The sequence below is a fragment of the Vulpes vulpes genome, chromosome 13 (assembly GCF_048418805.1).
Source record: "Vulpes vulpes isolate BD-2025 chromosome 13, VulVul3, whole genome shotgun sequence".
In the NCBI taxonomy this organism is placed as follows: Eukaryota; Metazoa; Chordata; class Mammalia; order Carnivora; family Canidae; genus Vulpes; species Vulpes vulpes.
In genome coordinates this window covers 49,276,726-49,294,598 of record NC_132792.1, presented here as the reverse complement: position 1 = coordinate 49,294,598, position 17,873 = coordinate 49,276,726, and positions in this window count along the sequence as shown.

The following is a 17,873-nucleotide window of genomic DNA, read 5'->3' as shown; positions in this document are numbered from 1 at the left end:
TTCACATTTTCTAGGTTCCTGACAACAAGGCTACACAAAGAGTGGCTTAGAAAATGGCTAAGAAAGAAATAATACTATTGTCTCTTAAATCTTAAATTTGAAGCATTTAGGCTTCAAGTGTGTAACTCAAACCCAGGGGATAATATATTGCTAGTTCTTTGAAATGGGACGTTCTCTAACATGATTAAAATGCCTGATACATTGTATGTATAATAAATAGTATGAAAATCACTATCATTCTTTAAAAAAACCTATTTAAATAGCCAATATATTTCACTTATTCCTCTGGAATATGGTCTGAAGTTTCCTTGAGTAATTCAAGATAAATGGTGTCAGAGATATCATTTAGGATAAATATGCAATGTAAGCTACAGTTTAATATGAAATGCTAGATGCAGAAGTATTCATCAATATATCACATACATTTATGAAGCTCCGTTTTAGACATTGTTCAAAATGTAAATATTAATATACATATTATAAATATAAAAATTACTGTGAGATAGTATAGAAATTAGGACTTTGCTTAATTTACTAGAACCTATAATGAATTAAATTCTAGCTTTTGTTTATTTATTTATTCATGAGAGACACAGAGAGGCAGAGACATAGGCAGCAGGAGAAGCAGGCTCCCTGCAGGGAGCCCTATGTGGAACTCTCAATCCCAGGACCCCGGGATCACACCCTGAGCCACAGGCAGACACTCACCACTGAACCACCCAGGTGTCCCAAGTTCTAGCTTTTAGATAGGTTCTATCACCAACATCCTCCCAAATTTGTAGTGTTTTAGTGTTTTCACCCCATAAATATCTTTTATATGATACAGCCATTTAAGTTTTATATAGCAAAATTTGAAGATTTTTTAAAAATATTTTGTTTAGTTGAGAAAAAGAAGGAGTGACATAGAACACAGCTCAGGGAGAGGCAGAGGGAGAAGCAGACCCCTCACTGAGGAGGGAGCCCTGATGACAAGTGACTTGATTCCAAGACTCTGGGTTCATGACCTGAGCTGAAGGCAGATGCATAATCAACTGAGCCATCCAGGAGCCCTAAAATTTGAAGTTTTAAGTTCAGCTTCAATTTTCCTGAAGTATTATTATTATTTTATTCATCTAAGATAATGTAATCTAAATATATCTTTGATATTTATCAGTCTTTTTTCATTTTTATTAAAAATCACTCCAAATATCACATTATAGACTTAAAAAATCAATCAAATTAAATGCACACATAGGAAAAATACAAAGTATATCCTTTGCTGGATTTGCTATATATACTAAAATATATATAGTAAAATCTGGGAGTGGGGGAGTATATATGTTAAATAACTGAGAAAGAACTACCTGCAGTGCAATCATTTATAAGAGTTTAAAACTAGGATATATTTAACTGCATGTGTTCTGTGATCCTATCAGCAAATATAGCATGTGAAATTTCAAAGATACAAAACTTGAATTAAATAAGATGATGCAGACCCATGTTTGTATTCAAGTTCTTATTAAAAACACTTAATGAGTCTCACCAATGTCAGTCTCTGTGATGTACTTGGGATCCCTCTTCTAGCCAACAAGTAAATAATTGTTCAACAATTGACTTAATCATTATACAGTCTTCATCTCATCTTGTTTGGATGTTATAAGACTCTCCTAACTAACATGGTGAAATTAAGATACACTATATCTCTAAAGTGTCACTAGAGAAGTTATTAAGGACAAAAGAGACTAGTTTAAGCATATACTTGGGCTTTCATATTTTACTATCTAAATATAATAGATTTTCTATCTAAATCTTTGCTATAATAACTGTAAAATATTTCAGGGTATTGGAATACAGTTTTTTTCTGATCATAGAGAACACTATAAATTTAAAATAGAAATATGGAAAACAGTATGGATGTTCCTCAAAACGTTAAAAATACAACTACCCTCATATCCAGCAATTGTACTACCAGGTATTTACTGAAAAGATACAAAAATACTAATTTGAAGGGCTATATTCACCCCGATGTTTATAGCAGTATTATCAACAATAGCCAAATATGAAAAGAGCCCAAATGTCCTTTGACTAATGAATGGATAATGAAGAGGTTGTATATAACAGACTATTATTCAACTGTAAAAGAGAATGAAATCTTGCCATTTGCAACAATGTGTTTGGAGCTACAGAGTATTATGCTAAATGAAAAAAAGTCAGCTGGAGAGCAAATACCATATGATTTCACTCATATGTGGAATTTAAGAAATGTAACAGATGGACATGGCAGGGATGGGAGGGAGGGAAGGAGAGAGACAGAGAGAGACAGAGACAGAGAGAGAGAGAGAGGCAAACCAGTAAACAGTGTCTTAACTATAGAGAACAAACTGAGGATTACCAGAAGGGAGGTGGGTAGGGAAATGTGTTAAATAGGTAATAGGCATTAAGGAGAGCACTTGATGGGATGAGCACTGAGTGTTATATGTAAGTGATGAATCACTAAATCCTACACCTGAAACTAATATTAACGCTCTATGCTAACTAACGGGAATTTATGTAAAAACTCAGAAGGAAAAAAGAAAAAAAATGTTTGCAAAAAGCCCAATAAACTAAAATAGAAACATGTTACATTATTTCCTTTTTAATTATTCTGTGCTTCAGTTTTCATTTGATTTCCAGTATAGGCAAAGCAAACTAGGTTATTGTTCTTCTTTATCAATGTCCTTCAAAATATTTCAATTTTTCCAGTCTGGGGATGTCAGTTTTGCTTATTTTTTCACTCTTAACAAATACTTTCTTTGTTTTACTTTTACTTACTGTTTTTAAAACCAGATGCTTCCTACTTGTTTATTTTAACGAGCCAGGCATTGCAGGATTTTGTTTAAAAAGTTAATGATCTTCCCACAGCTTCCTTAAATCCTATTGCTCTGATTTGAGGTATTTTAATCTTTCATCATGTGTTCTTCCAAAATTTCTTTATGCAAATGCAACATGTGGAAAATTTATACAGATAAAGTTATTTTTCTCAAAAATAGAATCACTACCTACTCATTAGTTTGCAACTATGTATTTATACCTAATTATATATATTAGATTTCCTACAGGAAAATATATATAGATCTAGCTCATTCTATTTATAACTCCATAGAATTCCTTAGGTTGGATACATCATAAATGTTCCATCATTTATTTTTATCTGTTTCCACATATAATGCTGTGATAAATAACATTGTGCATATGTCCATAACATGAATACTTTACATATATGACTATATTTCTAAAAGTAATATTGAAAAGTCAGCAGATTTAAGTATTTACATTTTTTCTACGATATTTATAGATTTTAATAAAAAGGCCTGAACACATTCATAGTTTCAAAGGAAATGTATGCAAGCATGTGGATCAAGCTTCATCTATCCACATTCATCTATCCAGACCTCTCAAAAACTTAGCTTTTGATTATAATTTCTTAGTTTTAAAATCATATGAATTCAGCTTTAATAATAATTTCTACCTATATTTTTATTGTTCTTTTTTTGTTTCTTCTTTGATCTCAGTGATTTTTCAGTGTTTTTAAAATAGTAATAGCATTAAAAAATGAATCAAAAGATTCCAAAGATAAAAGTTATAAATCATATTCTGATTATATTTTTAACTGCTACCTGCCAACTTTTTTATTAATATTATCATTAGATGCATGCATAAGAATGTTATTAATTAGTATATAATTTTTATTTTTTTATTTTTTTTAGTATACAATTTTAAATTTCAGTTTCTGATCCATAGGTTACATAGAACACTATTACGTAAGTGCTAAGAAATGAGATTTTTTTTGGTATTTTTTCTATTATTTTCTGTCTTTAATTATTATCAGAGAAAGTGGTGAGTGAAATGTCTAATTTATTTATAGTATATCATACAATCATGTGTATGTATATACTGTGTACGTGCAAATTTTTTGTTACTGTTTCTTTGTGTACCATAAATATATATTATTATTTTTGTAGGAGATCTGGAGCAACCACAACTACTATACATTGCTGATGGGAGTGCAAAAATTCCAGTCCTTTTGGAAGTTTGGTTGTTTCTTATAAGATAAACATACATTCCAGGAGTTAGCAGTTTTATCTCTAGGTAAAAAAAGAATTGAAAAACTATGATTTGTAAAAGAATTTTCATCTTGGCTTTCTTAGTCATAGCCCCAATCCAGAAACAATGTAAATATATATCCAGAGGAGAATTATGTTTGTACAACATAATATTGAAATGCTACTTAGCAATTAAAGAAAACAAACAAGTGATACATTAAAACACAGGGATGAGTCTCAAAAACATATATTGAATGAAGGGGGCCAGATAGAAGGAAGTATGTACTATGTACTATGTGATTTCATGCGTGTGAAATTTTAGAGTCAGCCAATCTAATCCATGTGATAAAAGTCAAAACAATGTTTTCCTCTTGAGGGCAGGATATTGACCAGAATGGAATGAAGTGAAGTTTCCTATGGCTATTGAAATGTTTTATGTTCTGGTTGGAATGAAGAGTGCATGGTTTTATTCTGTTTTCAGTACTGATTAGATCATATGCTTAAATTCTGCATCCATTACAATATAACAGAGAACTAAAAAATAAACAGAGCATAATAGTAATATATCTTCTTTAAAATGAGAGCATAATAGTAATATATCTTCTTTAAAATGCAACACATTTATTTCTAAATGAGTATTAAGAGTTTGTGGGTTTATTTTATTCCAATTATACATAAACTTCAACTCTGCTTCAGGATGGTCTGCAGACTCTGTGTAGTTATGTTGTGTTATAATCTGTGGATGGCTTGATTCTGAGACACTGTAGCAGTGTCAGTTTCTAGAAGTTGATTTAACCCCTAAGTTGAATGAACTGGAAATGTAAATAACCCCTCAAACCCAAAAGCTAACCACATTCATATCTGTATATATGTGTGTATGTATATATGCATGTCTACACACTTAAATATAAAAATACACACCTCCCAAAGAAACCAAAATAAAAAAGATATATCATAGTAGGCATTCTTGTAGATGAGGAGAAATTGAATCTATCACATACTCCTCAAGGGCAGGTAAATTGGTACAACCACTTTGGCTAACTATTTTGCATTATTTACTAAAACTGATTATATATGTATACTATCATTCAGCAATTCTACTTTTAGGAATAATCTCCAAAAATGCATACATATTGGGACCAACATACATAATGCAACATTGTTCTTAGAAGCATCTGTAATACCCAAAAGTTGAAGACTACCAACATGCCCATGGCTAAATTTTGTTATATTATAGAATGAAATTTTGTACAGCAATGAGAATTAATGAACTATAAATACACATGTTAGGAACTGAAGGAGTGAAAGAAGCCAGCCACAAAATGTATGCATTGTTTGATTCAATTTATGCAAAGTTCCAAAATAAGCTAAACTAATTTGTGCCAATAAACATCAGTATTGTGCTTACTCTTGGGGGATTTTGGCTGAAATGGGAATGAGGGGAGATTCTAGGCTTCAGTTAATACTATGTTTCTTGATCATAGCTTAAATGGGTATGTTGTCTATGTGCACTTCTCTGTACGTTAATTTTCTTTAAAAACTAAGTGAATAAAAGTAAATCTAAGCTTCTGTGAGCAATACAGCAAACTTCCCAATTAGGATATTGCATATGGGCCTAGGAAAGGAAATGAATTCAGTTAAAAGAGAATAAACAATTAATGAAACATATATATATATATATATATATATATATATATGTCTTTAAACAGAATAATGGACTAATTGAACAATCTGTATTGAGTTAAGTAATGAGATTAACAACTCTATTCCTGAGGTTAAAAACCAACCAATCAACAAAAAGCAAGAAAAACAAACACACAGAAAATCCAACAGAGAGAGAGGGATAGAGACAGAGAGAGATGAAGAGAGAAGCCAGCCATGAAGAGAGAGAGAGAAATGACTATAAGTTCTGACTTGGCTGTGGTCATGAAAATTAAAAGGAATATATTCAAAGAAGCAGAACTCTTTTTCCTCAAATATGACAATTTGTATTCTTTAATGTATTAAATTTAAGAAGTTTTATTTTTTTTATTATTTTTTTATTTATTTATGACAGTCACAGAGAGAGAGAGAGAGAGAGAGAGAGAGAGAGAGAGAGGCAGAGACACAGGAGAAGGGAGAAGCAGGCTCCATGCACCGGGAGCCCGATGTGGGATTCTATCCCGGGTCTCCAGGATCGCGCCCTGGGCCAAAGGCAGGTGCCAAACCGCTGCGCCACCCAGGGATCCCAATTTAAGACGTTTTAAAGATGTCTGCATTCTTCTAGGATACAATTTATGATTAGTTGAATTAAGCTTTTTTCATAACTACTCATTAAAGCTTGCTTTTCGGACTCTTCTGACCTGCTTCACATCATTTCTGAATTAGGTTACATTATCTGCAGAAGATACTGAGTGGAATTTCCCAGGGAAACATCCTTAGGGAGGGCTGCAGGACATATACTTTCAAAAAAACAACAAATCTCTCACTAGTGGCAGGAAAGGGGGAGAAGAGTTAATTATCCCAAGAGTAAAGCTATTTTCATATGTTCTACAATAAATATTTAGGGTACCATTATGAAAACACTAGTTATAAATAATGTATTTCAATGGAGCATGAAAGTGATTAATAGAGAAAATCATTTATTTTAGAAATCCTAATGTACACAAACTTTATAAACATAAAATGATAATGAAGAGCTGTGCAGTTTGATATTTCCCTCCAAAAGGTTATGCTTTTCAGCTACTTTTGGAGAACTACTTTATGAAATGGTTACCAAATTCCTTGTTAAATACTTAGAATGCAAGTATCTCTAGAACTTTGGAGAAAGTAGCCCTTCCCACAATGAAAATATGATTGCAACAAGGAAAACCAGTTTAAAAGAATTTTTGTGAAATTAAGTGACCTAATAAAAGAATCAACAAATATGATCATATTACCTAAGCTGAATTTTTATGAGGAACTTTTGGTAATATCACAGGCCCGTTGGAAACAATGACAGCAACCAGTAAACAGGATTACCCACAGAGCTGTGTATTTGCTCCTGAATAACCATAAAGAACAATCTCCAAAATCATGTTTGACATACTATATGTCTAGTTAGCATATTTCATTTATTGAGCAAAACCCCAAAATAAAGGATTCATCATATGATATTGGCAAGTTTTATTTTGGTGTTTTATTTCTTATTAGTTGATGACTAGCTTCCATTTAAACCTCATTTTTAAAGTTTAATGAGTTTGACCATTGAAAATCATATCTGATGTACATTATCACTTAAGACAGTGGCATAAAATTTATTTATTAGCAAAGAGAAAAACAGAAAGAGTGTGGGGAAATCTGGTACAAGTGGATTTTAATCTATTTATTATGAAATATAAAAATATAATCCATTTTACAGAGCTACTATATATATGCTCTAAAACTGTACTTGGTACTCTAATTCCTAGTTAGAAGCTTGATTTAGGAATATTTTGTAAGGAACTTACAATAAAATCGTATAAGCCCAAACACACATCATCCTTGAGGTGATTCTTTTTTATTTTGCTAAATGATATATTTTTAGATGAAAACATTAGGTGTTCAAGGTGACGAGAAAGGTTATATCCAAATATGCTTGTCATTTAAGGGTGATTCAAAATTAAACCTCATTTTAGTCAGTACTAAGAATATGTAGTAATGTTTTAGAACTCTTAGAATTTTAAATGCTTTGAATTTTGCATTCCCTGAACATGTTCTGGAAGGGAATTTAATTTTTAATATGGATATGTAATAACTGAGAGAAAATCTAGAAGGCCTTTTTTGTATGCTACTGCAGCTTTCATTTAAGAGAAAAACTAGGTCTCCTTGAAAACTAGCAAATGATGGGGTGCCTTCCTTCCTATATTCAACTGAACATTAATATGCAAAACACAAAAGGAAATGCACTTAACTTTCCTTGTGTTATCATTCAGGCTAATAGTTTCCCTCAAATTCTGGTAATCAGTGTATTAGCAACATCCTGGGCATATGATATTCAGTCAGGTTTGAACATTTCCCTACCTAGTATTCATAAAGGATCTCATGGGGGGAGGTGTCCAAATTAAGTAATTCATATGCCATCATCGTTGTCTTGCTGTGTGATATTAGAGTCTCTTTTCACTTATGTAATTGTAAAAAATCTTCTTTCTTCCTCCCCCCCCCTTTTTTTTTGCTAATTAAACTACTAGCTACTTGGGGGGGTGGGGAACTTTGGGATTTTCAAATTTTTTCCTTTAAGAACATTCTATGTACCTAATTGAAAAATACAACTTAAAAAACTTAATTTCATTATTTTTTTCTTTCTTTTTCTTTTAGAAAGAGAGAAAAAGAGAGGGAGAGCACAGTAGGAGGGGCAGAGGGAGTGAGAGATAGAAAGAATCCTAAGCAGGCTCCATGCCCAGTACAGAGCCTGACTTGGGGCTTGATCTCATGACCCCAACATCATGACCTGAGCCAAAATCAAGAATCAGATTTTTTAAAAGATTTTATTTATTCAAAAGAGACAGAGAAAGAAACAGAGAGAGAGAGAGAGAGAGAGGCAGAGACACAGGCAGAGGGAGAAACAGGCTCCCTACAAGGAGCCCAATATGAGACTTGATCCTGGGACCCCAGGATCATGCCCTGGGCTGAGGGCAGACTCTCAGCTGCTGAGCCACCCAGGCTTCCAGAGAATCAGATGTTTCTCTGACAGATGTTTAACTGACTGAGCCATGCAGGCACCCCAAGTTCAGTATTGTTTTTAATGTTATTGCCCTAATATTGCTTCTTAGAGGAATATGTGCAATATTATTTTTTTAAAGAGTTGACACGGTATGTGAACTTGTCATGCTTTTGTATTCCAAAACTTCTTACTTTCTAAATTGTGTAAGTAATTGGTAGATCAAAAAAACATTGTTTGATACAAATACTCAATTTATATAAATAGTTATTCAGGAGCATTTGGTGTATTGAGTCTTTAGTTGTATTCAAATGTATGACCTTAGGCCAAGGTTTGGATATAATAATGGAATAAAGGAAAATTTTAACTTTCAAAGAGCTCATAGTCTGGTGGTTAGATTAGAGTAGATTATCAGCAGCTCTAATAGAATGTGATAGATAGTATAAAATTCGGTGTAAACCCTTATGTGGTACTTCTTGACTTGACTTATAATATGAAATACCTAAATTTCATATCCTCTTCAGTATTTTTCTTTTCATTAAAATTTTTGAAAAGAGGAGCCGCCCTCCTCTCTTTCTGTGTCTCTCATGAATAAATAAATAAAATCTTTTAAAAAAAGAATTTTTGAAAAGATAAATTATAGGTCGTAGCAACCTTGCATACATTTGTATTAGCCTCAGAGCATTTGATCCAAATCCTGGTCAGTTTTGTACCTCAGCTAACCAAAACAATGCTTTGCAAAACATTTCCAAACAACTACCCAAGATACATTTTGTCTTTTGGAAGACAAAATGCATATCATTCAAACAGGAAACATGGCACATGGCCAATATTAAAATACTTTTTCTGTAGAACATGATGAAAATATATATATACATACATATATATATATACACACACACACACATATATATATATATTTAACCTTCATTTTCTAAACCTTGGAGAATCCTCCTCCCATCAGAAATTCTACAATAGATTTCATATCCAGATATTATCTTCTTTCCCTTCTAACCACTTAAAAAAGATAAAACGGGAAATGAAAGAAAGAGGAAAAGATAAAAAGGGAAATGAAAGTTCACCATTTAAATTCTTCCCACACAGTTCCTATCCCAAGTTTGTAAAAGCCCAATTGTGAATTCTACTTGTATTGTTGATATAAGCTAGATTTCTTGTTTGATGTTAGAATGAGCAAAAGAGATGACTCCCTCCTAAACCATCTCTTGGTGTCCATTGGAGGCTGGAAAACTGATATTCAACCATACATGATTTTTATGTAACAGATTGAGCTTTCTCTTTTCTGGAGACATCAACAAACATTTGATGAGTGGATGAGTATATTATGCCACTTTATTATAAGGAAAATATCTGTAGCTCAATTTGGACTTGCATTCTAGTATTAATAAGAAGGTTGGTAATGTAATTATAATTATTTTGAAGTTTTACATAAATTTGACTGGAAACCATAAAATATAAAAACATTGATTAAAATTATATTTATTTAAGGTAGTCTGATAGGTTGTAATGCTATAAACAATTATAATTGTTTTTCTGGAAGTACATTTTCCCAGCCACTGGAAGTATTCAATCAGGAATAGAAGGTAGGCCTAGTAACCATGTAAGAAGAAACTCCAATACTAGATGGTAATTATATTAGATAATATTGGTAATTAACATTAGATTATATTAGATAATCTAATATCTAATATATTAGATAATAATAAGTATTTTATAATACTCCCAAGTCTTTGTGTATAGTAGCAATAGGTTTCCTTTATATGTGCAAAATATTAGGCTACTATCAGTTTTCTTAGGACAGTGTTTTTGCTTTTTGTTTGTTTGTTTTTTAAAGTCTCTTCAAAAAAATTTTAAAAAACAAAATGAAGTATCTTCATCTATCTGATAGAGAACTAAAAAATTAACCCAAGAACTTTCCTCAAGTCTTTAAGATGAATTGATAACATTGGACAGAACCTAATTACAAGAGAGAAAAATAATGGCAAGCACAGGTAAATCTGATGAATATAGGAGCTAAAATTTAGTAGTTAAGCTTTGGTTTAAGATCAGCATTCAAGAGTACATAAGATTTGTAATAATTTTCTATCAATTATTTGAGACAAAATCAATAGAAACTAGGTTGCGGGAAAAGGCTAATGAGAAAAAAGCTGCAAATTTTTAATTACCCCATAATGATAAATGGCTTTCATTGTAGATTACCATTTGAGATGTTTTCTCCTTCACTCTATAAATTGTATTTAAAGTTGCTAAAAATAACTAGTTTATAAGTGAAAAGTTTAGGCAAAGCAAATTATTTGGCATTACAGCTTATGAAAACAAAAAGAATGAGTTTGTGTTTAATCCACACAGAAATTTCCTGAAATCACAAAATCAATCAATTGATACAGGTTACGTCGTGACCACTTGTCTAAATTCATATGTAGCACAGCAGAAAATGTACAAGTATGTATCTTACTTCGTGCCCTCTTGCAAACTCATAATTCATTTAAATGAAATGAACCTATCAAAATAAATGAAACGAAACTATCAAAAAATGAGTGAAATGAAACTATCAAAAAATAAATAAATGAAACTATCAAACAAAACTATCAGATGCATAAAAATAGTGAAATAGTTACTGTTAAAAAGCATATTGTAAACTTTAATTATCACAAGAAGATGGCAGCAAGTAGTGCTGCAACCATGATGAGAAAATAGTGTGAAACAAATGGTAAAACAAAAGGTAGACTTTGAAATCAGACAGAATTGGGTTTAATTTATGGCTCTTCAACCTATTTTGTATCTGTTAAGTCCAAATATAATGCCTTGGAGCTTAAATTTCCCAACTGTAAAATATTGGTGCTAACTTCAATTTCAGTTGTTGTAAATTGACTAGACACACTAAATACCAAGTGTCTATTACACAGATGTGTCTTCAATGTTATTACCTTATGGCAGCAAAAAGATTTTTATCTTAGAAGTCAAGGAACATCAAGCTCAAGGGTCAGATACAAATGAAATAAATTTGCTCTTTCCAATGAAAGTTCAAACTCCTTGAACAATTATAAGACTGTTCCAAGCGATTAGTGCATTTTCTCCCTGTACAAGAATATACCAGAAGACAAGCTATATCAGAAAGTTTGTTACATGGTACCATATCAGAACAAGGAAAATAATTGGATCATTTTTAGTAGTAAGTTATGCTAGCCTAATATGGCAAATTACAGGCTTAGAGTGGGAAGGGAACAGTTTTCTTCAGAAATCTTCAGAGACTCTCTTACTCTTGGTGATGTTGGAGATAAAAGGAGTCCTTGATCTGTAACCTTCCTATTTACCATCTGCATGCTCATTATCTCTTTCCTTTCAATGTATTGCTTCTCTAGATATTGTTATATTATATCTAGATATTGTTATATTTATTTACATAATAAGTATATCATACATATGTATATATCAGTCTGTGCATCAAACCATATATTGTATTAAACCATATATTGATCGGGGAGGGCTGTTTATATGTTTGGGGCTTGTCTTTCTTAATTTTTTCCCCCAAAATAAATAATTCCAAATTCTGCCTGTATCTTTTTGCTTGTCCAATAAAGTATCTGCAAATAAATATTCTTCAAGACTTGTTATTTGTATACCCACCATTTGCTTCAACGTGGATGGAACTGGAGGGTATTATGCTGACTGAAATAAGTCAATCGGAGAAGGACAAACAGTGTATGTTCTCATTCATTTGGGGAATATAAATAATAGTGAAAGGGAATATAAAGGAAGGGAAAAGAAATGTTGGGAAATATCAGGAAGGGAGACAGAACATAAAGACTCCTAACTCTGGGAAATGAACTAGGGGTGGTGGAAGGGGAGGAGGGCCGGTGTTGGAGGGGAATGGGTGACAGGCACTGAGGCGGACATTTGACGGGATGAGCACTGGGTGTTTTTCTGTATGTTGGTAAATTGAACACCAATAAAAATTAATTTTAAAAAAATTAAAAAATAAAAAAAGACTTGTTATTTGTAGTTCCAGTAAATAAAATGTTTATTTAAGAACGTTTCACAGTAGAAATTTTTTTATGATGATCCGTGATATATGAAAAAAAATACAAGATTTATTTAAGGTCTATAAAGCCCTAAAAGTATATATATTTGGAGACAATTTATGCCATTGTTGTTTAGCAAAAGTTCCAAATAAGCAGAACCTCCTGAAGGTTTCTCCCTCTTCCCAAAATTAAAAATAAATGCCAATTAATTCCTTGCCTGGCAATCCAAATACCAATATGTGCATTCATCTTTCGATGAATGGATAAAGAAGATGTGGTTTATGTATACAATGGAATATTACTCAGCGATTAGAAACGACAAATACCCACCATTTGCTTCAACGTGGATGGAACTGGAGGTTATTATGCTGAGTGAAATAAGTCAATCGGAGAAGGACAAGCAGTGTATGTTCTCATTCATTTGGGGAATATAAATAATAGTGAAAGGGAATATAAAGGAAGGGAGAAGAAATGTGTGGGAAATATCAGGAAGGGAGACAGAACATAAAGACTCCTAACTCGGGGAAACGAACTAGGGGTGGTGGAAGGGGGGAGGAGGGCGGGTGTTGGAGGGGAATGGGTGACGGGCACTGAGGTGGACACTTGACGGGATGAGCACTGGGTGTTTTTCTGTATGTTGGTAAATTGAACACCAATAAAAATTAATTAAAAAAAAAAAACAAAAAAAAAAAACAAATACCAATATGTGACAATTTTCCCCTTTATTTTCATACTTTCTCCTTCTTCTTTGCCTAGTCTCCTTGAGTTACTTATTTGATTTGCAATAATTTGACCCAATAAAAGAAAAGTTGGCAATTATATTATACACTCCGCTAATTTCTTCATATTTTTTTTGAAATCCCAAAGTTCAATAAACATTGCCTTATGCCATCCCCTCAATCTAGTTTAGGATGATGTAGGAAAAAATAATTTTTATTGAAAAATTAGATATGTCATGTATTTTATCATGTGCTGCCACAGAATATTCTAGGCAAAATAAAGTTTTGTCTTTATAAAAAGATACATTAAGTAGTTTTTGTTATCTATTATCTAAGTTCACACATGAAAATATTTGTTAATGATGGCTGTCTACTTATTTAAATATATTGCTTATATTAAATAAAAAATAGACATAAAAATGTATCAAACAAAGAAAACGATTAAACACTAATTCAAAAAAAAAAAAAGGTTTATTTTAGTCCATTTTACCCTTGTGGGAAGAAAAAAATCCACAAGAGAAAAGAACACCCAGTAAAGATTTCAATTTCTATTTTTGAACAAAATAGAGCTACCATTAAGAACTGATTCTTTTTAGAGAATTCTGAATATAATGAAGACTAATTATTTTCTTCAGCATCTACCCCAACTCACCAGAGTGCTTAAGTAATTAGATGTACTCGGTTATTTTAATTTTTCTAGTTAACTCTGATTTAAATAATTTAAAACTCTGATTTAACTAATTTAAATAATAAAACAATTGCCTTCGACATTTTGAAGACAGAAATATTTGCTTCATTTCCGTAGCTTCGAATACCACAAAATGCTGGTTAATTAACTATCCTTATTTACACCATGTAAGTGCATATTACTTTCAATGCACAAAATGTTTCATATGTGTGTATTAAACTTCCTCTACAAATCAAATATAAATTATGCCAGAAAGTGAAGCTATTCTAAAATTTCAAGAAAAATAATGGGTTTCAGAACATAAGAACTGGTACATTTTGTTCAGGTTTTGATTAGAACAAAATAAAAGAAAAGAAAGAAAGAAAGCACATTTCACCCGTATGTATCGGAATTGCAATACATAGAGATTGCAAGGTGTTTATGGATATAAAATTGTGATGTATCTGATATAACAAAGACTTGATTTTAAGCATTTCCAGATATCTCTATCCTTCCATTCCTCATAATATATAAACATCTTGCTGTAAAAATAACGTTCTACTTCTCCCTTTCCTGTGGTGCTTGCCATATAAACAGGCCATAATCAAAGTAAGAAAAATGTAGCACAAGAGGCCACAAAATTATAGCTAATTCATTTTACACATCAGAAGATTTTTAGTGGAAACTGCTATGCTCAATCCACTTTGCAGTATATCAACATACAAAACTTGTTATATATCACTTTATAAGAAAGAATTTTATCCATATTTAAAGGAATTTATTTTGTATGTTAAAATGCTCATTATGAACATACAGTAAAATTATGAAAAATTTAGAAATATGTTGAAAGCTTACTCAAAATATATTAATTCCATCAATCAGGAAATATTAAACATATATGCCAGGTGTGCTTTAGGAGGTGAGTGAATAGAAATGATTAAATAATAACTAAACCATGGGAAGCTCACAGTCTGGTATTAAAAAAAAAAAAAAAGAACGACAAAAAAAGAACAAAAAAAAGGAAGTATGACCTCAGACTAACAATTATACTGAAGGTTCGAACAAGACATGATCAAGGTAAAGAAAATTGACTGTGAGAGACCGCAAGAAAGACAGTTAATCCATTTTGTGGTAATGAAGTACAACTTCTTAAAGAAAGGAGCACTTCTAGACCTTGACATGGTTTTAGTAATTAGGCCAATAAATAACAAAAATATAGATTATGAATACTCAAAGAATAGCCTGTGCTGTAGACTCCATTCCCCCTTTTCATTGTTCAAGGAACCTCAGTTTTGTTCAAATACCACTCAAGTAACAAGTGCACGACAGCATGCGTTAAGAAGTTACTCCTCCACTCTAACCCCCATAGAAATAATTCAGTTTGATTCTTCCCCACTGTTAGTAAAAGCACAAGTATTTACTCTGTTAGTTGTTCAAACATTTTATTAGATCATGATTAACATTTAACGAAAGTAGCTAGGCTAGAATATATAAATTTGAATTACATATAAATAAATAAATATCATAAGTGTTATATATATTTATATAGATCATGTCAATTGTAATATTGAACCAATAATACATATACTATATTGCTATTCTGCATCAATATATATATTTTCCTTCTGCATCACAATTATAATATATATTATATATATTCTATGATATATGTATAGAATCAGATGCATGAATAATATCAAAATATTTCATCAATGGAAAATAAGTCTTCTTCTGAAGTTTGTGATAAATTTTTTGATACTCTAGTTAAGCAGATTTTAGCAATCCTGATCTCCCTTGTGAATGATTTATCTAGATGTAGGCACATGATGGGATTTGAGGGAGAAGCTACACATGTGTACTAGCAAAGACTACATTTCCTGAGATGATGAGGGCAGACTCATGTTAATGATGCTCCCTTGTCATTCCATGGGTTATTTTCATGGTGATATGGTGACTCCCTTCCTTGCATGGAGATTCAAAACTAAGAATACTAAGGATCATAAAGCAGGAAGCTGGAGGGCACCTGGGTCATTATTGATATTTTTGAACGGTTGAACTAAACTTGGAATTGATCATCTCCAAATTTTTATTATGAGAGATAATCAAATGCCTAGCTTCTAATCTACATTTGACTATCAGTCTTTCTTGCAGCCAAAAATATCTTTACTGATACACAATGAGAGTACATACATTTTTCAGGGAAAAATAGATGGTTTAGTAAGATAAGAAATTTGGGTTGATGTGAGGTTAAGCAAGGGAATAGTAAGGGCCAACTTGGACATTTTTGTTTGCAGAGAAAGAATTAGTAAAGGTTTCAATTTGAGATCAAAGGGAGAAGCTAGAGCACATTTAATCCAGGAAAAATGTGAGAACTAATGTTAGGAAAATAACCATGGAATTGAAGATAATTTGAGGACAATTTGGAAAGGTAATTGACATAGGTAAATATGCCTCAGGATAGCTACTGACTTTCTAGAAGGACTAGTACATTATTAATATAGAAGAAATATGAAAGGAGATACAGATTTTGGACGGTGATCATGGGTGATAATTTAATTTTTTCTAAAGGTTTTATGTATTTATTCATGAGAGACACACAGAGAGAGAGAGAGGCAGACACAGGCAGAGGGAAAAGCAGGCTCCATGCAGGGAGCCCAGTGTGGGATTTGATCCCGGGTCTCCAGGATCAGGCCCTGGGCTGAAGGCGGCATTAAACTGCTGAGCCACCCGAGCTGCCCCATGGGTGATAATTTAGACAGATAATTGAGCTTACATTTTTTGAGTGGAAATAAAAGTAATAAATGCAATATACAAGTGTACTGCTTTAAAGTTGGTAAATTCTATGGAAATGAAAGAGAATGAAAGGGCTTTAGGAGTGCCTGCTTGGGCTGTGTGTGTGTGTGTGTGTGTGTGTGTGTGTGTGTGTGTGTGGTTAGGGTATTTAGAGTAGACCAAATTGAGAATTGATGATTTGACCAAAGATCTAAGTGATTAGGAGTCCACTGCTCATGGAAGAAGAGTCCCTCAGATGTTAAAGATGTTGAAAAAGAGCAAATTAGAAGACAATCCTGTCTTGTTTATAGAAGACCAGAAAGGAAGGACAATGGGTTGGGGCAAAGCAAAGAAGTAGGAAAGTATTGTAGAATAGGTTAGAGAGTAAAGTACATAGGGCATGACTTTGTCACAGGCTAAGGTCCTTGGGAATCTGACCATAAGATAGAAATAAGAGACAGATATTTATCAGGATGTTTATAAGCACCTGTATGGCTTAAGTGACAGAATCAGGATCATGCAGAAGTTGGGCTGTGGTCACTCACTAAAAGGCTTTGGCCAACGCTATATGGAGATGGGAAGCTGACATGGACCATCAGAGTAGTCCTCCATTGCAGGGAAGACTTGCTTTATACCTCCGTACCAGCCAATCCTTGAATGCTGGCTTTTCCTAGAATGTGACGTTGGGTGAAGCAGTTCTCTTTAGCTGAGGCACCTCCTGTAGAAGTCTGACATATGAGAGTTGTCAGACAAAAACACTTTTCTAGCAGCTGAAAGAATAAATTATTCTGTCCTGACAGGAAATCAAGGCTGTGCAGCATAGTATCCACAATAATGCAGTTATTGAAGTTTCCAGATATGTTCTTGTTTCATGTGAATTCTAGCAGCATGTCTTTCAATACTCCAATGTAAATATTTTCTGGGGGAACATTGTAAGAAGGTCATTGAATGAACTTC